This window comes from Mustela lutreola, chromosome 2 (assembly GCF_030435805.1).
Source record: "Mustela lutreola isolate mMusLut2 chromosome 2, mMusLut2.pri, whole genome shotgun sequence".
In the NCBI taxonomy this organism is placed as follows: domain Eukaryota; kingdom Metazoa; phylum Chordata; class Mammalia; order Carnivora; family Mustelidae; genus Mustela; species Mustela lutreola.
In genome coordinates, this window is record NC_081291.1 from 163,249,248 (window position 1) to 163,272,252 (window position 23,005).

Genomic DNA, 23,005 nt, shown 5'->3' on the forward strand with positions numbered 1-23,005 from the left:
CTTAAACTTAAGCACAACATATCCATTTAGTGGTTAGAACCACTTAAAAATTTTAAAGTAATCCAATCCATGCTATTACTCACACTTGTCTTTTTCATATTCTAAATCCTGTGACTTCAATTCAACAATGAAAAAAACCATAATATGTATTCGCACATCCCAGCTGAGATGACAAGATTTACTTTGACCACTTTTCCCCAGAATAACATCACACATTTTATTTTATTTCATTTTTTAAAGATTTTATTTATTTGACACACACAGTGAAAGAAGGAACACAAGCAGGGGCAGTGGGAGAGGGGAAAACAGGCTTCCCACTGAGCAGGGAGCCCAGTGCGGGGCTGGGATCACAACCTGAGCCCAAAGGCAGATACCCAACAACTGAGCCACCCAGGCGCCCAGCATCATGCATTTTAGGGAGAAGGAAGAGACCCAGAGTTACACCAGCAGAGCATTTTATCATCACTAAAACCAACAAATTTACTAACCAGTACATACCATACTTCCTACTCTTTCTTCAGTTTTTACTCAATTGAAACAGTACAAATTTACATGGATTTCCATGGTATAAATCAATTCTGAGATGTCACCCCTAAACCACGTGGCTTACCCACAGGTGACTCATCTATACACATCGTAGACCATACTGCCATAGTCACAGACCGACAATGCTGGAAGGACTATCTAGCTGCCATCTTAATCCCCAGAGATTTTTAATTCATTTCAGAGTACACACACACACACACATACACACACACACAATCCAGCTAGTTAGTAATAAGAAATATTAGCTAGAATGAGACCCACTTATATAAATCTCATTTAATACTCAATTCTACTAAGTATTTGCCCCAAATCACAGTCTTCCAAATCTGGGGCTTCACTCTGGTCTGCTGACCTGATGATCAGCACCACAACCAGCACTATCTTAAAAGCCCACATTTCAAACTTCATTCGTGCAACTCCACAAAGGAGCAAGACACAAACCCTAACACCCATTGGAGTAAGTAAAATCTTAAGCTCTTCCATTCCCCCAGGCCCTCCTAAACCCATGTGAAAATGAAGGTCAAAAAAGCAGTGATCTATCTTGATGTGTGGTAGTCTTATCTGTTACTACTACCATGTGTGTCGGAAGGGGTCTATAAACTAACCCATATGGTGCAGGTCAGGAGGACCTGTTAGGCTCTTCCAGTCTCCAGCCCTCATCTCTGGTTTGCTGCTGAAGCCCCATCACCTAGAATAGGGCCTGGACCAGCATTAGCAGCTCAAGAAATGTGCTGACTGTATAGAAACGACCTCAGATGAGAAAGAATTTGAACACAGCAAGCTGCCTTAGTGCAAGATACGGGGCTCCTCTTGTGTTCTCGCATACTGATCTAAAATGGGGGGTGGGGTGAGGACTCCTTCACACAAGAGAAGGCAATCGTAAGCTCAACAAATATGCTGCATTGCAGAAGCACAGGGTGAGATGTTGAACTGAGGAAGCAAAAGAGTAAACGTGGCTTTCCTTCTCGCAAATAAATGGTCCTTGCTTTTTACGGCCTTTATGCTGAACATTATTTAAAATATTACTGAAGAATGCAGCTAGGCTGCTGTGAGATAGTCATTCATTTGAGAATTCCCCAGAGGCTTCTAAACAAGTATGCATGATAATTTTATGTATTTATTTTTGATGGGGGCTTTCAAGGTTTGTGCCCTTGTCCTCAGCAATTTTTTAATGAGTGTATCTGTTACCTCTGAGGAAGACAATTGCTACAACTGCTTGCAATGGTTCCTCATTGACATTCAGGAAGGATCTCAGAGACACTGAGCTTAAAAGAGAATCTGTATAGCAAGCCTGTCAGGAAATAAATGACCCTGAGTGAGTGCCAGGTTCTGGACAGTTCTGCCCCAGAAGGTGGTGGTAAAAATCAAGGAAGACATACAACATACTCTGGAAACTGAAATGACTCAAAGGGATGAAAGGTCATTGAAGTGGTAAGAATGGTGCAAATTAATACATTTGCTCTCATTTTTGACCTTCATTTTTAAAAAGATTTTATTTACTTTCTTTATTTTTTAGTTTTTTCAAGAGAGAGACACCATGAATGGGGGGCTGGAGCAGAAGGAGAAGCAGGCTTTCCATTGAGCAGGACACCAAATGAGGAACTCAATCCCAGGACCCTGGGATCATGACTTGAACCAAAGGCAGATGCTTAACTGACTGAGCCACCCAGGTGCCCCTACTTTTTTTTTTTTTTTTTTTTTTTTTTTTAATCAGAGACTAAAATGGAAATTTAGGCTAACAGTCCAAGCAAAGGGATGCTGGGCTCTTACCCAAGTTGGTGCAGGAAACCCAAAACAGAGCAGCAGGGCAAGTGTTCATCTCACAGGATGGCTGTGACATCACTAAAAACCTGATAAGCACAGTGCTTACCCTATTTCAAAAGAATCTCACCTATCGGGAGGATAACAGCCTTTTTTTCTTTTTAAACCATAACTGGAATGGGATTGGTATATATGGGGGGGGGGGGGGAGAAACAGTCAAAGTCATTGTCACTAAATCCTGCGAGCCAAAGCACTCTTATTCTAGCATTCTAATCAGCACCTAATCATTCTCAGTTTGTGTACAATTCTAACACATTTGTGTCTTCATGGTTTATAAAGCCATAGTATACTACAAGCAACAAATTTTTATCAGCAAGAAGACCTACTTGATCAAACACTATATATTGACAGTGGTGAGAAAAGACATGTGTCGTGTCCACGATATGAAAGACAATGAGAGTGGATACATACTCAAATATCAATGCAATCTAGACAGCGTAATGTAGAAATGAGTGCCTGGTGTACCATGATGGCCCTTAAGGGCACCACTGCTCTGCAGAATATCATTGACATGCACAAGGAGGACATGCCTTCATCAAGAAAAGGTTAAATAATGTTCAGCCTTCTTTAATTAAGAAGGCAACAAAGTGTACAATCCATTTTTGAACTATTTCTTTAATAAAAGACCTTAAGTTTTACATAAAATTTTAAGCAGATAAATCTGTTACCTAAAATGACTTATTTATGAATGATTCCAACTCCCTGAAACTATTATGAACTCTGTATTGTCATCTTCAACATTCCTAACCTTGTTCTCAGGGTAGAAGACCATCTGTGCCCTTCCAAGAATTTGAAATTAGTTCTTTCCTTCTCGCTTCACATTTTAGCTAAGTGATCCAGCCCTTCTCTTTAAACCTATGCCAGGGATCATAGCACTTGTGGTCACCAAAACTCCAGGCTATGTAGCTAGACATACCTAGTACCTAGTGAGACCTAATCACTGCATCAGTGAGCCTATGGTGCTGGGAGTCATTAGGGATATGAATCAGGGTGCAGGGATGGATTAGTAAAGGAGAAACCAGATGAGCACAATTACAGGTTATAGCCTGCTTTGGGCTGATCTAAATCTCCCACCCCTCAATTCCTAGGTTTGAACACTAACTCCCAATGTGATGGCTTTTAGAGATGGGGCCTTGGGGAAGATAACTAGGTTTAGATGAACTCATGTTGGTTGGGTCCTCATGATCAGATTCATGTTCTTATAAAACACCAGAGAGATGGCTCCTCACCCTCACCCCATCCTACCCTCCCTGCTATGTTGAGGATGCAGTAAGAAGTACCATTGACAAGCCTGAAAGAGTTCTCACCAGAGCCCAACCATGCTAGCACCCTAATCTCAGACTTCCCAGACACTGGAACTGTAAGGAATTTTTTAGTTATCCAATCTATGGTATTTGTTATAGCAGCTTGAGCAGACTAAGACATAACTGCTCCACATAACCATACCCAGCAAACTTTTATTCACTGTTTGCTATAATACCTTTAGAAAATAATCTCAAGTTTTCACCTTTCCATCTGTAGGAAAGCATGGGAAGGAAGCAATCTCCCCAGGGAAGGGGCAGGGCAAAGGAGTGAATGATGAGGCTCATAATTCCGTATGTGTTTTCATCAACACTTTGCTCCAGCAGTCTTTTGCTCTGCCCTCATATTCCCCTGTGGACACCAGCACTGGCAGTGTGGGCCTCTGTAGTGAAGGAGCTGGTAATAATAATCTCTCTCTTATAAGAAGGGAAAGAGCAAAATGTAAACCACAGACAGTAACGAATACCAGTGTTACTGGTAATAAGGCAGATTTCCACCACAGGTAACTTTTTTTCAAATATGATCAGATATTCAAAAAGACTCCTGAAAGGGGTTACTCCTAAAATTAAAAATAAACTCAAACATTTGGGGTGTTCATTGAAAAGAAACCAAAGTTTGGTCCATTGTGAGCCTCCCCTCAGGGTGAAGTCAGAAAAGGCTTGAAGGGCCATGGGGAAAAGCTGGGTTCACATCAAAACTGAGTGTAAAGTTTTGGATCTCCTGGAGCCTCCAAGATTTTCAAATGCTTGCCATCCTGAATATCCAAAATATTACCAAGATAACCTGTTAATAAAACAAATCTCACTTTGGTAAGAGAAAAAACTGCCTTGACAGTCTTTGTAGCATTCAGAGGAGAAAGAAAGAAGATAGATTTGTTGAGATTTTAGTCTGATTTAAAGCACATCCTTCAGTGAAAAGGTTCAGTTAGAACTGGATAGGAATCATTATATGGTGGTTTAGGGCTCATAGACAAAGCAAAACAGGTATTTTAAAGTGAAGCATTCTGAGGTTTTGAGGTATAAATGGTCTTTGATATTTCTTATTAAAGAGTTCATGGGTCTTTCAGGCAATTCCTGGAATGAACAAGAAAGTTCTAACTTTTGTCTTCCAGGACAAGAGCATCTTGGTGAAGAGTAGAATGTGCTACTACAAAACAAGGCACTTTGGCATGAGTATTATTTTGAGCTGAAGGCTATGGAGAAGCAGCAGATACAAGGAAAAGCCTTCTTTCCTGCACCTATTTGTCTAAAAGTAATAAATCATTTGTATTACTGTCACTGGAGACAACTCTAGACTTACAGTGCAGAGATGGCATCAGAGGAATCTCATAACTTTACTAACCAGCCCTTATCTTTCATTAATTTCCCCCATGTATTTCCCCCTTCCTACAGTTTGCTTCCCCTAGAACCTCAAAGATCTTTATATTGCCACTCTTCTAAAAATTCACTATTTGTTAAGACACTACCTAAGCCCAAGTTCTCACCACCCGCTTTGAGTTACTCATCTGAGTGCTTCCATTTGTAAGTAAAGTGAAAATACAGAACAAAGTTTTGTTTCCTCCAGTTAATGTCTTTTGTTGGTCTAATTTATAGGACCTCAGGTGGAGAATCTAGGAGAGTACAGGGAAAAAAGTTTCTTCCCTTACACAGGGATAATAAGGTAATATTGATGACAAAAGCAAAGAGTAAAGTCAGGTTATTGTAGAAATAAGTTCTGTGGATGGCTTCCATTCTCACTCCACAATGCCCCTAATTATATTTAGTTTTATACATGATGATTTCCCACCCAATAAAATGCAAGCTCTTTCAGAGCAGAGATTATACTTCCCTTCAAAACTTGCCCATTGTCTTTTATGTCCCCCCATATTGTTTCAGCCTCAAAATCATCATCTCTAAGACATGTGTAACTTCTAGAACTTTCTATAATTCCCAACCCTTCTGGTAACCAAAAAAGCTACTACACAAGATAATGAGAAACACCAGTTGTGGGTTTTCCTAAATGAAAAACCGAAATTATCTTGGATTTCCTGAGCATGTTCAATGTAATTCATTCAGAGAGCACATGTTTTGAGCTAATTTTAACATGGATTGATTGTTAAGACTTCTCAATTGTTTGCAAAATAGTGCTAAAATAAGATAGCTTGGGTATGTAAAAGTGTATTGTATTTCTTCCCCAGCGGTGCTAAGTGTTTAAAAATTACAATTGTAAAAATTCCATTTCAGTGTGTCCTTATTTTTATTACACCAGTTTGTCATCAGCAAAACACTGTGAAGTTTCCTGAGGAGAGAAGAGTTCCTTTGCATTTGAAAATGCCTAAGAAATGTTTGTAATTATAATGGTTATTTCAGATCCTACATTAGTCACAGGTGCCCCACAGATGACCTTTCCTACGACCCTTTTAGATCTTGTAAAATGCTTCTCTTCTAGGAGTGATGTTGATTTTTCTTCTCTCACTTTCATTTTATTTTATGTGTCACTTGGTCAAATATTATAATTTACCTCAAATTCCCTTCCTTATAAGTTGATGGGAGGAAAAAAGGCTGAGAAATGCAGCCTCAAGAGGTATGGGAGATAAGGTGAATGGTTTGACTACAATTTGGAAGATAAATTCCAACAGTTGTATTTCCCAAAATGTGGCATATAGTAATCAATAAATGTGTGAAAAGGTCACCTTCATTGCATAACTTTGAGAAAGCTGAATTAAACAAAGTTAAATAGATCACTGGATTTCTAGAGCACTTCATATGTTCTGAGGGGTATTTCTATGAAGTGTTTTCCCAGGTAATGTGTAATGAATTAGAATTATCAGATGGGGTTAAGGATAGAGCAGTGGGGAATATTTCTTAGCACAGAATATTTCTTAGGACAACATTTAAAGAAAAACCATTGGTAAACACAGGGATAAAGATTTAGCAAATGATTCCAGATTACACTTCCCTTCTTTATCAAAAGCAGATGAAATTAATCTTACTAATTAGTCCCATGACTTTGTAGAAATTAGCTAAATAAGGAGAGTTATATACCTGTCCCTCACCATTTGCTGTGGTGGAAAAGTATCTTAAAAAAAAGTATTTTTGTTAGATGGCCTAAAAGAGATGCCCATTCCTACTGGTCCCACCTCTAGGAAAGTGGAAAAGGCAATGGGTCAGCTTCACCCCTATGGACTAAGTGAAAAATCATTTGTTAATACACTGGCATAACAACTTCCTTATAGGATTTTCAGCACGATGCTTGGCTCATAGGAAGCGGTGAAAGAGTGGGAACTGCTGTAATCACATCAAGAGCATCCTACCCTTTCCACCTATTCAGGGCATGTCATCTTTAGGCTTCTAATCTAGAGCAACTGCATCCCCACTGCTCTATCCTTAACCCCATCTGCTAATTCTTCAAACTGCATCTGAATTACCTTTCAGAAATGCTTATCTGAGCATGCCACTCACCTACTCCATAGAATAAAGTTCAGATGCTTGCATGCAGGAAGGTCTCTCTGTCAAGAGCCTACCTTTCCAAGTTTATCTTCCACCATTTTCCTGGTTCCATAGTCTCTACCTTTCAGTTCTACTGCCACTCATCCACCTGAAGATACTGCACATTCTCATCATTGGTCTGTTTAGTCATATCATATGCTCAAAATGAGATAGTCTTCCCTCGAACTGCAAAAAATCTTCAAGGCCAACTTAATTGCTACCTAGCCTTGATATCCCCAGTCAAACATAATCACTTACCCCTCTCTGCTCCCACATACTTTTTACCTCTATTATTGCATGCCTCACACATTCTCATATAACAATTACTTGCACAAGTATATTCCAGGTATTACTCAGAACTGGCTGTTGTAGGTGAGAGAAACCAGATTTGAACTTGCTTCGGTAAGAAACATGGAAATTAAATTGGAAAAATCCTGGGTCACTCATGTCATTTACAGAATAAATAATCAAACTTCAAAAATACCAGATACAACCAGACTTCTGGGGGAAAAAATTGCAACTACAGACAAAAATGCCACCAGAATTTTGTTCCAAAGACAAACATGCATCATAGTTTTTCTCTGGGGGTGGGATTTCCTTTTCTCTGTGAGGTATATGGAGGTAAAATTTATATATAACAAAATACACCTATTTTTGTTACACAGTTCTAGGAGTGGCAAGAAACACATGCAGCCCTAAAACCACCATTATATGCAAAATATAGAATAACTTGATCACCTTCCAAAACCACCCCATGTCCTTGTACTCAAACTCTCCCTGCAACCTCAGTCCCAGGCAACCACTGATTTGCTTTCTCTCCCCAGTTTTTCCTTGTCCAGAATGTCCTATAAAACCATTCAGTATGTAGTCCAAGTCTGACTTCTTTCGCTGAGCATAATGGTTTCGGAGATTGATCCATGATGTTGCAGGTATCAGTAGTTTCTTGATCCCGTCTTATTAACTAGGAGCTCGTGTGTTGCTGAACAGGAGTGGTATGAATGGATATCACTGTTTTCTTTCCCAATCTTGGAGGAAAAGATTTCAGTAATTTGCTATTAAGTACAATGTTAGCTGTTCCATTATTTTTTTTGTACATGCCCTTCATGGGGTGGACTAAGTCTCCTTCTATTCCCGATTTGCTGAGAATTTTTGTTTTATAAACCACAAGGGGATATTGAATTTTATAGTTTATAAATTGTAAATACATAGTTTTTTCATTAGTCTGCTGATATGATGAATTCTATGGATTCATTTTCAAATGATGAACCAGCCTTGCATTTACAGGATAAACTCCATTAGTCATAACAGATTATCCTTTTTATATAATGGATTCAATTTTCTAATATTTTGATGATTTTAGCATCTGCTCATGAGGAATAATTTGTAATACTTGGTCTGGTTTTAGTATTATGGTAAAATGAGTTGACAAATATCCCCTCTTCTATTTTCTGGAAGATTGTATATAGATTTGGCATTATTTCTTTCCTAAAAGCTAAAGTGCCACATTTTAGTACCACATTTAGTAAATACAGGATAACCTGGGTTATCTATTCTTGCGGAGTTTTCATAGACTTGCAAGACAAAGACTATGTCATTCAGTTATTGACTGTATGGACATAGAGTAGTTTGTAATAATCCCCTACATTTTTAATGTCTAAAGAATAATGAGTGACGTTTCCTCTTTCATTGCTGATATTAGCCATTTTTTTTCATCTTCTCTTCTCCCCTCCCCTTGGCTCAGTTTGGGTTTATCAAGTCATTGATCTTTTCAAAGTGCCAGCTTTTTGTTTCATTGATTCTCTATTTTCTCATTCTTAATTTCTTTGATTTCTACTTTGTTATTTTCCCCTTTGTTCTCTTTACTTTGAGTTTTAACTTTTCTTTTTCTAGATTCTTAGATTACATCACAGATTCAAAACACTTTTTTGTAATATAAGCATTTAATTCTATAAAATGTACATATAACATTGTTCCACACACACCCCACAAATTTTCATGTTTTGCATTATTTTCATTTAATTCAAAATATCTTCCAATTTCCTTTATCTTTAACCCATGGATTATCTAGAAGCAGAGTTTACTTTCTAAAATATGTGAGGATTTTCTAGATATCTTCCTGTTATAGATTTCTAATTTAGTCCCATTATGGTTAGAGAAAGTACTCTGTAATTTCAAACTTTTAAATTTCTCTAGGTTTGTTTTAATAAACCAGAACACAATCTACTTTGATGAAGGATTCATATGCATTTGAACTGAATGCATATTCTCTTGTTGGGTAGACAGTTCTATAAATGTCAACTAGGTCAAGTTGGTTTATAGTATTCATGTCTTTCACATCCTTACTGATTTTATCTTCTCTTAATTACTGAGTGTTGAATTCTCCAGCTATAATTGTAGATTTATCTATATTTGCTTCTAGTTCTAGCAACTTTTGCTTCATGTAAACTGAGATGTGTAGGTACATATATATTTAGGATTGTTATGACTTCTTAGAGATTGAATTATTTGTCATTATATAATATGCATGAGTAGTTTTAAAGTCCATCACTATTTCCTCACTCAGAGGTCATGAGCAATGCCAGACCCTGAGTCTCACATTTTGGCTTCCATTGCCAAAGAATGACTCTCAAGTAAAATGGCCTCAAGTAAAATGGACTCAAACTGACCAATAGTTTAAGTTAGGCACTCAACCCAGGAGCTACATCTATAAAAATAGCATCTACCCTACAAATTCCATGGTTGGAATGAGACAAGGAACAGTTCATGGGGATAGATGCTGGGAAAACAGCACCAAAAGTATCTACCACACACTCTTTTAAATTATAAAAGTGTTTAAGTTGTGATGCTTGTCATATTGGTCATATTCATCCTACAGAATCTAGCAAAATGTCCACGAAAGGAGGTTTGGCCAAGGCCTTTGTTTTGACTGCCTTGCTTCTTCTTCTGCCCAACCCTATTTCCTTTCCTCCCATAACAGGTGTAAATGTTATGAGCACTTCTTGGTACATTTCCTGCACACTAACCTCCACTCCAGAGTCTGCTTTCCAGGAACTTAACCTGTGATACAATTTCTTTAAGAATCTATTAAAAGATAGAACTTTGCTTAGAATAATAAACATTCACTTTTATAAAATTTAGGATATTCAGAGCACTCGGATTCTTACCATGAACCCTAAGAGAACAGTTTAAGCCTCTTCTTTTGTAGAATCTTAGGACAAGTGTTATTTGTAATTTGCCTAAGGTCATATGATAACTCAATGAAAAAATGAGAACCAAATCCTTGTTTCTAGTCACATAGCCATTTACATTTTCCATCTTGAAAAATTTGGAGCATTTGCCTATTTCTATACTTTTACTCAAATTAATAATCTATTATGGAAAATGTGTTCCAGGCATGTTAATGTTTATTCTTATTATCTCATTTAATCCTCAGAGGAAACTTGTGATGTAGACACAATTATCCCTATTTTGCAAATAAAGGAAGTGAAGCCTTTCCAGAATAATTTTCTAGAGGTAGAAGAGCCAACATTTTTTGTTTCTCTATAGAGACAGTTCTCAACAGCAATACTGCATATGCACATTGAAAACACTTTTGTGTAGAATACATTTTGTTGATTTTTCCACATATTACAAACCCATACAGTAGGAAGGCAACACAAAATCTGAAAACCTGAACTCATTCCAAATGGTTGGTTTATTAACTCTGCATAACTGAGTGCTTTCTACCAGCCAGGAGCCTCAATCAATGACCAAGATATGGTCTCTGCCTACATAGTATTTAAGTCTAGCAGGGAAACAGACATTATTGTAAGAATAAATTTAGTTTGATTTATGCTGTTTCATTTTTATATCAAGTCATGGTAAAAAAAAAAAAAAAAAAAAAAAAGCCACAGAATGCTATAATGGAATTTACCAAGGGGACCTAAAGTAGAGTAAGAGGGTAAGGGGAGATTTTCCTAAGGGCCAATATTCACTCTGAGAACTAAGAATGAGTACAGGTGAGTCTAGTGAAACAAGATGTGGTACTGTATTTGGCAGGTGAAATAGGGATGGATGAGCCAGGTCTCTATTTCAGTGAAAAATAACCAGGGCTATATCAGAGTTCTGAGTGGCTTTGACTATCCAGGCCCCCATCTGTTCTGTTTTGAGCATGTTTTACCTTTTTGGAACCATGTTTTTACAGTATTTGTTCTCTCAGTCCTATAATTACTCTGCTTGATGAATGGAAATGAAATACTGTTAGTTCTCCTTTTCTTTCTGATAAAGGCACTCATCTCTGTAGGACTTGACAAAAATACTGAAGCAGGCTTTATCCCACTCCACCACCTAACATAGCTATATTATACCTCCCACTCAGCCTCTTCATTCATTTAAGTAATGATTACCTTCTATGGTCCTCATTTGGAAAGGCCAATCCTCCTGGGGTGAATGAAGCCCCTAAATTTGGCCAAATGATCTGATTACATCTTGTGCTTTCCTTAGGGCCCCAATGAACAGGTGTCAGCAAACTGTCCCTTACATTGGAAAGACTGTGAATTCGACATAGCACAAGACTCAGGATGCGGTTTCCCCTGCTCTGTGATTGTGAAGGCTTCACTTCAGTCTTTGGTACTTTGCTGTGTCACTCACAAGAAAAGTGAAGAATAGTGTTTATGCCATTGATAAAGGTGTTTTCCACTCCCCCGCGGAATAGCCAGGCATTCCCCCAGCCTGCCAAGTGACCTTCAGATCTAAGAATACGCGTGGAGCTACTCCATCTCAAGCTCAGCCCTATCCGGGGCCCACTTGATGAGAAGGGACATTTCCCTTCTCATCATTGCATGATCCTATGGTCTAAATTTATTGTGTGACCTGAAAAACTGGGAAGAGACAGGACATTCACAAGAATTAGGGAGAAAAAGGATTTTGCAAAGAGCTTCAGATTTTAAAAGAGATTCCGCAGGCCTCATTTTTCTCCACTGTAAAATAAGGTAATGGAACGAGGTGACTTCAAAGATGTCCTCCATTTAAGGTGACCAACTTTTCCCAGCTTGCCTGAGATAGTCCTGATTTTAAAGTGGAAAGCCTCACATCCCAGAGATCCCCTCAGTTCCTGGCAGACAAAGAAAGGTGCTCACCCAACGTTCTCTGCTGGTCAGTGAGGATGTTCTAATTCTTCACTTGATACACATTTAAATTTATGTTTCACTTAAATGCCAACAATTCTCCACTTCACGATGTTTAACTTCAACAGAAATACAAACATTTTTGTCTTCTCTCTCACATGGGCTTTATTTTTTTTTCTTTTTAATTGTTCAATGTTTTTAATTTTTTGAAGTTTTTTTTTTTTTTTCTTTTTTTGGTCAGAAAGAGAGAGCATGTGTCAGCTCACAAGCAGGGGAAACAGCAAGCAGGGAGCAGCAAGCAGAGGGAGAAGCAGGCTTCTCACTGAGCAAGGAGCCCAATGCAGGACTCATCCCAGGACCCTAGGATCATGGCCTGAGCCAAAGGCAGATGCTTAATCGACTGAATCACCCAGGCATTCCAATTGTTCAGTGTTTGTTAGCACTCTCATTTGCCTAAATTAACAGTCTCAAAGGTTGAGGTTTTATTTTGCCTTGTGAAATTCTTGGATACACCACACGGTGTATTTTAACTATGTGTGTCATGGTATCGTCTACAAGTGGCAAACCACAGTGACATGACATCATCAGTGATCTTCCCAAGAGCTGCTCTCCCAGCATCATTTATCTGACAGGGCAAAGCACTTTACTAAATATAAAACAAAAGGTCACAGGTGTCTGTTACTGCTACAAAAATTATCAGCCCTTCTTTATATTAACGTGTCTCTGTGACTCTTCCAAATGCATTCCTACTCTCCACTCAGAAAGGAAGCAATGACCTCATCCTTAGCTACTATTCTGAAATCAGTCATAGTGACTAAAACCCTTGTTTTCTTCACAAAAGAGAAATCAGATGACCTTTGCTCTGACCTTTGGCTTGATATTTACAAAAGCTAATTATGGGGTGGGCAAGTGTCCTTTATCATTCAGGGACATTTGGTTAAGGTCTAGTCTTTAAAAAAAGAAGAGTAAAGGTGCTGGTTAGAGCCGCATACAGTGTGATAAAATCTAGAAATGGACAGTTAATTTTGAATTTTGGCCATCATCAATTTCCTCAAAACCAATCAAGTAGAACACAGAGGCAATATAAGTCAGTCATTAAAATCGGTGTTTTGACTAACAAAACAGAATCGGTCATCTGGTGGTCTTGTGGTTAGAGTTCATAGAGATACTCAGTCAGACAGCTTTAGCATTAAACCTCTCATTTTCCACCATCCACCCTCTGCTCCTGCATCAGCAAGAAAGGAACTGCAGGCAACTGTGTATTACTAAAACTCTAAAGGTTATTTGGCTAATAAAGAGAAGAATGCCCTGAAGATTGAGTGCAATTACGGATCCCCATAGTGCACAGAGCTTGTTTACCTTTAATATAGTCTTTATGCTCATAAAAAAAAATTTTTAAAGGGTAAAAATTCAGAAGAGGAAAAAAAAAAAAAAAAAGCATTTGGTAATTCAAACAATAATGGAGGCACACAGCATTCCTTTCTCCCCAGGCTTCCCCAGACAATCTTTTTCTCAGGGTTAGAGGTCTGATTCCTTTTGTTCATTCCAGCCACCGCCCGTTAGCAATCTGAGTCTGAGCAAGACTGCCACGCCCAATCATGGGACAAAGACAGAAATAGGGGAACTCTGGGCACCGAGACAGCCTGGCTTTATTTATAGATGTGCAATATATTGGTCTCAGTGACATGAAGGTGCAAGTCAGTTGCTATCTCTGCAAATGAACAATTAAAACACGGGGCTTAAAATATATGTATGCTCTAAAATGCTATCTGATCGAAGTATTCTTTTCCTAGAAAGAAAGGGATGTGGCCAAAGCGGGCTCAGATTTTCAGAAAAAGGGTGAATGCTGCCCCCTTTTGACTGTTAAGAGTGATAGATACCATAAGCCTTAAGCCTGAAACCTAATGCAATGGATAGACTGTGAGAATCAAGATCCTATTTCTGTCTGATCCGATTTCTGTGAGAAACCTGATTAAATCTTAGCAACTGGAAAGCAGAAGGGGGCTCAAAGTTCAACCAGTAAGATTCTTAATGGGCCTTTGCTAGCTTCCTGGAAGATTGGCCATCCTTCACCTGGGTTCCTTCCTCATTTTAGTTGTGCCTCTTTTTATAGACTCAACTCTGCCTGAATAATCATTTGAGTTTACTACTGGGTTTTCTCCCCCTGGTGATAGGCTTCTTGTGAGCCTGGGCCATGTCTATTTGCCTAAGTATTGGAGTACCTACAAAGATTTTGTGCATAGTGGGTGCTCAATAAATGTTTATTGAAAGCAAAGGTCTGAGATCAATATCATAATCTAGTTATGAATGGCTCTCTGAGCGAAGAGAAGGAGTCCATGTGGGCCTCAAAATCGGGATACTCACGTAAGTAGCATCATACTTTAATCCAGGAACTCTAAACTCTACGCACACATTCCCAATAGAGGCTATGCTTATTTATAGATTACACAGTTCTACTGCTAAACTGTTCTATATTCACATATACACACAAAAAAATGGAGATTAAAAACTGAGTCATACTACACACAGGCATAACACCCCGTGAAATAAACCAGACACAAAAGAGTGCATTTCTGTAGCATTCCATTGATATAAAACTCAAAAAAAGGCAAAACTAACTTATAGCATTAGGAGTCAGGATTGTGATTATCTTGAGGTGGGGGGTAGTGCAGACTAGAAGGAAAATAGGAGTGACTTCTAGAATACTACTATGGTTTTATTTCTCGATCTTGATGCTGGCTAGGCAAATGTGTTTAGTTTGTAAAAATTCATTAAGCTATACACTGAGGATATGTGCACTTATCTATATAGTATACTTTACTATAAAAGATTTTGAACAGTATTTTTCTCAAATTCCAGGAGGCGGACTTGCATTATTTCCTAGGATCCAAACCCCTCCCCGTCCTCATTTGGGATATGTCTGCTTTAATTAACAAAACTAATCAGACTCCTTTGGCTCCTGGTCAGACATATAAAAATCCATATATACAAATCTCTAGCAGGAAAGTCGTTGCTTCAGCTTCCAGCTGTTACAGCAACTACAGGACACCTATCCTTAAAGAAGGCTTGTTTATCTTCCTCCCCCCTCAGGTCCCTAAGATACCACTTCAGACTTGGGAAAGTCATTTCATGCATGTGAGTCCATCTTCAGGGGTGAAGGAGAACACTTTCACAATAAAGAACCTCAAGTTTGCCTCCCACAGCCTCACATTTCTCATATGTAAAACCGGAAGTAGACTTCATGGCTTTGTGGGAATGATTTGCTTCATTAAAATGCGAAGAGGACCGGACCTGGCAATTTGTTGACTCTTTAATAAATACAAGAAATATCCTAAATTAGGAAAAAGTTCCTGCTCAGTCAGAGGACCCAAATCCTAACCTAGTTCTGCCAGCCATTATGGTGGAAACTTAGGTACCTCACTAAATAGATATTAGTTACTTCAACTGTAAAATGACCAGATAGCCTTTAAGTCACCAAGGTGAACACTTACATGTGAATAAAGACTAAAAGAACAATCCAAAACTCTGCCAGCCAGTGAGCAGAGGTTCCATTTATCCCTGCTGCATGATCAGAATTTTATGACTTGCTGGCCAGTCACTTTCTTGGTTTTTCACTTTATTACTACAATTTCCTGTGACAGTATAATTTCCTGTTTTCTCCCCTGCCTTCCTTTTACCTTACTTAACCACATTGTGTTGCTGGACCATAAAGTTTTAAAGGAAAGGACTCAGAGGAGACTTTAAGCCCTTTGTGACTGACTGGTTAGTTCTAACAGGACGTGTCCTCTGACACACTAGAGGAAAATTACGGAAGAGCAAACAAAAACGTGTTGGCCTGTGTTGAAAGGTACGGCAAGGAAAGGATATTTTAGAAGGAAGGATGTTATTAAATTTGCAGAAGCTAAGCAAAACAATGCGAACTAATTGCTATAAAAAAAATAAACTGGAGATGATGCTATTCAAGAAAAATCTAGAGTATTTTAAGCCTAGGTAAGCCAGCTTGAAAAACAGGAGTTTAGATATCAAGTATAAGTCTGCTTTTAGAGAATAATCAAGTCCTCAAAGCAAAGAGGAGCGCTGCTCAAGGTAGAAGAACACAACTCCAGAAAAATACACTGGTGCCAAACATAAATATTTAATAAGACTGCAAGTATGTGAAAAGCTGTAAAGAGGTCAGGAGCTATAGAAAGATGCTGCACACTGTTCCAGACTCTGGAATAAGTGAATAGAACTAAAAGACAAACAAAGGACTACGGATTTGTTGATATGCAGCCTTTCAGATTTATCTCATTAATATTCTTGAGACAAGGGTTGAGTAAAAGATTAGACTATATATTAAGGACAGTGTGATGGATGAATAGAATTGCAAAGACTATAAAAAAATGGGAAATTAGAGTCAGCTTTCAAAGACAGTAAGAGTAACAGAAGTAACACAAGATAAGTATCCCTGTAGAAAAGAACAGATTTAAGGAAAAAAAAAAAAGCATTTTCACTGGGGAAGGCTGAGAGGCCAACGCAAATGCCAGAACTGTCCATGAGAAAGGTCAGGGCCTTGATGAGCAAGGCCACCTCCCACTTGGAGGGCAGCTGCTTTATGCTTACTTTAGAGAATCCACCATTTGAAAATTACCTAGATTCGGGTGCATAAATGTCTTTAATAAATGGTTTCTTCAGAATATCAGACTCTGTTACATAAGGCAATCTTTTTCTGGATGGCAGAAAATCAAGTCCTAAAGCTGTATATTCCATTCCTACCTATGAGAAACACTGCTAAGGGTGTGTCCCAAAAGCGCAAAAACTAAGAGGAGAAATGTCTGCTGCACCAGTGCTTCTTCAGCTATATAGTAAATATGAACCACATGGCGGTCTTGTGAAAACGCAGATCCTGATTCAACAAGTCTGGAGCCGGAGCTTCCTCATTTGTAAGAAGCTTCTGGTGATGCCCATACCTGCATAATGGTCTATGGGCTAGACTTTTAGTAGTAAAGACTTTTTTTTTTTTAAGATCTTTTTAAAATTTTTTTTATGTAATCTTCACCCCCAACATAGGGCTCAAACTCATGACCCTGAGATCAAGAGTTGTATGCTCCACAGACTAAGCTAGCCAGGCACCCGAAACATGCACATTTTACAAGGGGAAAGAAACATCGGTAGTATGAACATATACCAAATGACCATTAATTCCAGCTAGAAGCTGAATGCTTCCTTTATAAAGCAAACAAAGGTAACTAGATTTACAGCTGATCCTTGAACAACATGGGTTTTGGGGAGTCAAGTTATACACAGAGTTCTGACTGCACCAGGGTCAGCACTTCTAACCCCCATGTTGTTTGAGGGTCAGTTGCTATTCCAGCCCTCCAGAAGTTCACTATTTGAAGATCTTTCATTGTTTCTAGTTGTCCATATGACCAGGCATCATATAAATAACGGTGCTTACAGCAGCACAGAGACAAGGACCTGACTGACAGGGTGGGGAAAGAAAAATAAACAGCTTCTACAAAAGCACAGGGGCCAGGAACCATAGTTCCCCCTCTGGCATCCCGGCTACTCTCCCAGGGGTCAAACCCTCTCCCAGTCACTTTAAAACATTGCTGGTTTCTCCACCATTCCTCAGAGGCTCCATCTTTTAGGTTCCTGGACCCAATTCCAAGTTTGGAGGGAAGAGTTCCTACAACAATAAACAATTCTCCAACACCACCTGGGTGTCCTACCATTCAACTCCTTCTGACACTATCTTCCCAGAGACTGCATCAGATTCCAGAGGGTTCAGTTCTACAAGATCACTGCTGCCAGTATGTGTGCCCATGTCCCCCCTCCCCTCACACCCCGCACACACTTCAGAAGTCAGTCACAGCCTAGCTTGTTACCTGGGCTTTTGACCAACAGGCGACCAATCACAGGTTCCCATGAGCCCCTCCTTGAGTTCAATTAGCTTGCTAGAGCAGTTCACAGAACTTAGAGAAACAGTTTACTTATATTTGCCAGTTTCATGTAAAAGAATCATCAAGGATACAGATGAACATCCAGATGGAAAAAGACCCAGAGGAGGAATGTGGTGAGGAGCACTTCCCTGCCCTCTCCAGGGGCACCACTCTCCCTGCACTCCATGTTCACCAACCTGGAAGCTCTCCAAACCCTGTCCTGTTGGGTTTATATGGAGGCTTCCTAAGAGAGGCCAGATTGATTCAATCTTTGGTCAGCAGTAATTGATTCAGTGGTGGTTGGCAGGGGTGGGGGGGGGGGTGTCTTAAAGTTTCAACCCTCCATTCTCCAGGTTAGTTCTGGCAACCCTCCCCCCCTCCTTAGGTGGGTTCCAAAAGCGGCCTCATTAACATAACAAGACACCTTTGTAAGCTCACTTTGGAAATTCCAAGGCTTTTAGGTGCTCTGTGCCAGAAACAGGATGAAGACCAAATATATAGTTCTTATTATAAATCTCAGTATCACAGTCCAGAACACACTTACCTGCCTCAGTTGGGCAGAAGGCGGGAGGAGTTTCTGCCTCCTACTGCATGCTGGCTTTTGCCCACTCTTCTGTCACAAGACTCCGCTCCCACGGGCATGGTCTTGTAAAACCTGGTATTAAATAGTCACTTATGTCAGGAGTTTAAAATGGAGCTCAGAAGCCAATAAAGAGGTGTGCCTTCTGCACCTCCTCACCAGGTGGAACCGGGAACTTCTGAACTGGACCAAACTGAAAACACTCCAGGGAATCTGCACAAACACCTGCAACTTCCTACAGTAACAGACTTCTGGCTTAGTGAGAGCCTTATCAACCAATCAGGTTTAGACAGGGTTAGTTTTCCGTCACCAACACCAATCAAAGGTCTTTGTAAACAACATCCACAAGCACTCCCATTCTGTCCATTAATTTCCCTGACTTTTGCTCCCTAGGGGATCACTATTTGGGCTGCTGCCCAAATCTGTGCACCCTGAATTGCAAGTCTTTGATCCAAATAAATGCATTTGCCTACTTACTGCCTGACAAATTTGGGTTGACAGTCTTCCTTTGTGTCCTGTCCTCACTCCTAAAGATTTGCTTCTATCCTTAGCTCCTTTCCCCTGCCTTCCATCACCACATTCGGTCCCCATTCCTGCCTCCAGACCCTAGTTGCACAGCAAAATGCCACAGTAAGAATGGATATTGCTACAGCGGAGACCACTTTAATTGTGAAAAGACCCAGTACCCAACTGAAATGCTTTAAGTGTGTTAGAAAAAATAAAATTCTACAAAATGTAATTCATATTGTATTGAATTGTATTGAATTGGGTATTGAATTGTATCTCAAATCCAGGTTATACAAGCCATGGCAGTTACCAGAACAAGCCCTGGTCACAAGCATACCTTAATTATTAAGGGGAACTACTTTCTCAAATGTCAACAACTTCTAAATGGTCAAATACAACATCTTTTCTTTCTACATTGACTTTTGTGATATTAGATACTATGGGTTCTCCTTTGGGTATTAGTTTTCCATTGCTGTCACAACAAATTGCTCCAAACTTAGCTGCTTAAAACAGCCATTTATTACCTCACAATGAGTGGGTCAGAGGTCTTGGCACAGAAGAGCTCACCAGGATTCTCGCTCAGGGCCTCACAAGGCAGAAACCAGGGATCAGGCTCAACTCTTACCTGAAGGCTCAGAAGATTCCACTTCCAAACTCATTTTGGTTGTTGGCAGAATTCAATTCCTTGTGGCTGGAGGGACTCAGTTCCCTGTTTTCTTAACTAAAACAAGCCCCGTCATCCTTATACCCACATGGGAATTTCTAATGCTTCTTTGACCTGAAGCATCCAACTTCTCCTCTAACTTCTCCCTTCTACCAGAAAGAGCATGCTCTCTCTTCCTAAGGGCACCTATATTTAGATTAGGTCTACCTGGATATCAGGATAAGCTCCCTATATTAAGACCCCTGATTAAGAACCAAAATTACTTCTTCAAAATCCATTTTTGCTACCGAAGGTAAAAAATTCACAAGAGTAACCCCAGGTGGTAAAGGTTAGCATGGGGGCCAAAATTTTACCTAATACATTCTACATCACTGCAACTTATTGTTAGTTCATCTCTCCCATCTCTCCCTCTCCTAAAGTTTTCAAATCTGAGTGCATACTATAATCGCCTGGAGAACATTATGAAAATCTGATGCCCAGCCCCTAAAACCAACTAAGGTAGAATCTCTGGTAGTGAGACTTGCCTCAGCACTTTCTAAAAGTTCTCCAGATGATCCTAATGGCAGCCCAAACTGAACCACTGATCACTCTTACCTGGATTAGTTTATTAATTGATGTGCTTTTAACCATCACCTCTATGATAATCCTTCTCTGGTCTGCATCTTCATCTCTTGCATTCCAGACCCAAAGCGCCAGAACACCTACTCATGAGGAAATCAGCCCCTCCATGATCATTAGACCTTTATGTCACAAGTTCTAAAAATGTCAGTCACAGCTGAAAATGATCTTTAATATCTGTATCTCCTAGGAAACTGCTATAACTTCTTCATAGAAACAATATTTTTACTTATATGTTCCCTTATAACCTAACATACTTTTGAATGGATGCTGTCAGTACCTTTTATAAAAAGACACTTGAAGTTTGCTTACCCATAACAAAGTCCTTTTCTCCTTTAATACTGAGTAGTCATTTGGTTCCATATTTCCCACCTGAATCTGGAGAGTTCTTCCTCTCCCCGTGGCTAATACAAAGCAAGTCTCAGAGAAGCCTAAGGATATAGTTCTGTATAAAATAAAGCATGTAATCTGAACGTTTTAAGGAACCAGGATATGATAGTTCTCAGCCTTTGGCTGGGGAAATTCCCTCCTTCCTTGGGTAATGCCAACCTTATGAACTATAATCTTGATCTTAAACTCTGAGTATGTTTTCCCCCAGAACACTCTAGAATGATTCAACGTAGATATCCTATAATGCCTTCAAATTCAACATATCTAACACAAATTCACCAACTAGTGTGTGGATTATTCAATTGGTGAACTAGACTACATAACTAAAAGATTTTTACCAAAGATTAACCTTACACAGAGCTCTCAACTGAGTCAAATGTTATTTGAAGAAAACAACGGGCATCTACTCTCCACAGATATAGATTTGTTTATTTGTTTCAGGTTAAATTTTCAGAAAATCACATATCCTCCAGGAAGCTAAGAAGAATTATTACATTCTTCAGTTAACATTGTTTTTGTACAATGAAAATGTTAATATTACAATCAAAGAAGCAGTATAGCCCATTGTTTAAAACGCTAGTCCTACAACCAAACTGCTTGAGTACAATTTTCAGTGTTACTTCTTTGTGATCTCAGACAAGTCATTTTTCTGGACTTTTTTCTCATCTGCAAATTAAGATAGTAATGGTAAATTTTTAATGGTGGTGGTTCTAAAACTTAAATGAGATAATGCATGATAAAGCACTTACAATAAGCATTTTTTAAAAGCTGCCATTAAAAAACAAAAAAGGTGAATTTTGAAAGATTCTTATTTATTTTAATTGAGAGAAAGAGGGAGCATGCAAGCACACCCATAAGTGTGGGGGAGGGGCAGAGGGAAAGACTCTCAGGCAGACTCCCTGCTGTGGCTGGTGTCTGACTTGGGGCTCCATCTCACCACCCCCAGATCATGAGCTGAGTCCAAACCAAGAGTCTGATGCTTAACCAACTGAGCTACCCAGGCACGCCATGTATTTTTTTTTATTATTTTTTTAAAAAAATGTTATATGCTGAGACTTATTTAGCTTAACCCTATGCAAACATTATCACCAAATTAAGATGACAGTCTAGCAGAGTAAAAGAACAAAACAGATTGCCTGGTTCAGATGCTAGCTCTGACACTTATCAACTATGTGACCTGATGTAAAAGTGCGTAACCATTTCCTCACCTGTGCACCTGGGGTAATATTAGAACCTATCTCATGGGGCTATCTGCAGATTAAGACAGTTAGCATTTGTAAAGAACTTAGAACAAGACTTGGCACATACTAAGAACTATGTAACCATTCACTATATTTTAAAATGATTAATTTCTCAACTTTTACCAAGGTTTAATAGAGTCAATATAATAGTAACTAAATAATTTATATATTCAAATTTATGAACTTAGTAACTTTTAGTTACTTTCTAAAAGACAGAGTTTATAATTTCTTTTCACATTCTCTCTTCTTATATTTTGGAAATTGGCAACTTTTTCTGAAAATTTCTTTCTTAAATTTCTAATGATAAAGCAATTGAAAAATTAATATCAATATTCAAATCACCTTAAAAACAACTTTGATTTGGTCTCAAGTTTCTATTTTTCTTTAAACTGATCTTTTTGGCTCTGGGATTTTGTTGAAAATTATTTCATATATCTCTGGAATAAAATATTCTTTCTATCTTCAGAACAAAAAGTTAATTTAGTTAAAATTACCTAAGAAAAATGAAGCTTCATGTATTTCCTCCCCCTTTACTCTAAGAATGAGATTAAAAACTATTGTAATCTTTGTATCTATATAGTTTTGTCTACTTAGCAGATTGAAATACAACTTTTAAATACTAAAGATATAAGAACTGAATGTGTAAGTATGCCTGGGTGGCTCAGTCAGTTAAGCAGCTGCCTTTGGCTCTGGTCATGATCTCAAGGTCCTGGGATCTAATCCTTTGTCAGGCTCCTTGTTCAGCGGGGAGCCAACTTCACCCTCTACCTGGTTTTACCCCTGCTTGTGCATGCTCTCTCTCACTCTAACAAATAAATAAATAAAATCTTAAAAAAAAAAAAA

At 38.8% G+C, this 23,005-nt stretch overlaps 1 long non-coding RNA gene across 2 annotated transcripts in view; it reads right to left on the reverse strand.

The window, feature by feature from the left end:
* Positions 1-23,005, reverse strand: part of LOC131825103 (uncharacterized) — a 395,582-nt gene that overhangs the window by 331,851 nt on the left and 40,726 nt on the right. Inside the window, exon 1 of one of the 2 annotated variants that reach the window (XR_009351128.1) lies at positions 18,707-18,934. The exons of the other annotated variant lie outside the window; for it this stretch is intronic. This is a non-coding gene — a long non-coding RNA (uncharacterized LOC131825103). Of the gene's footprint in view, positions 1-18,706; positions 18,935-23,005 lie in introns of those variants that run through there. 2 annotated transcript variants of the gene reach the window in all.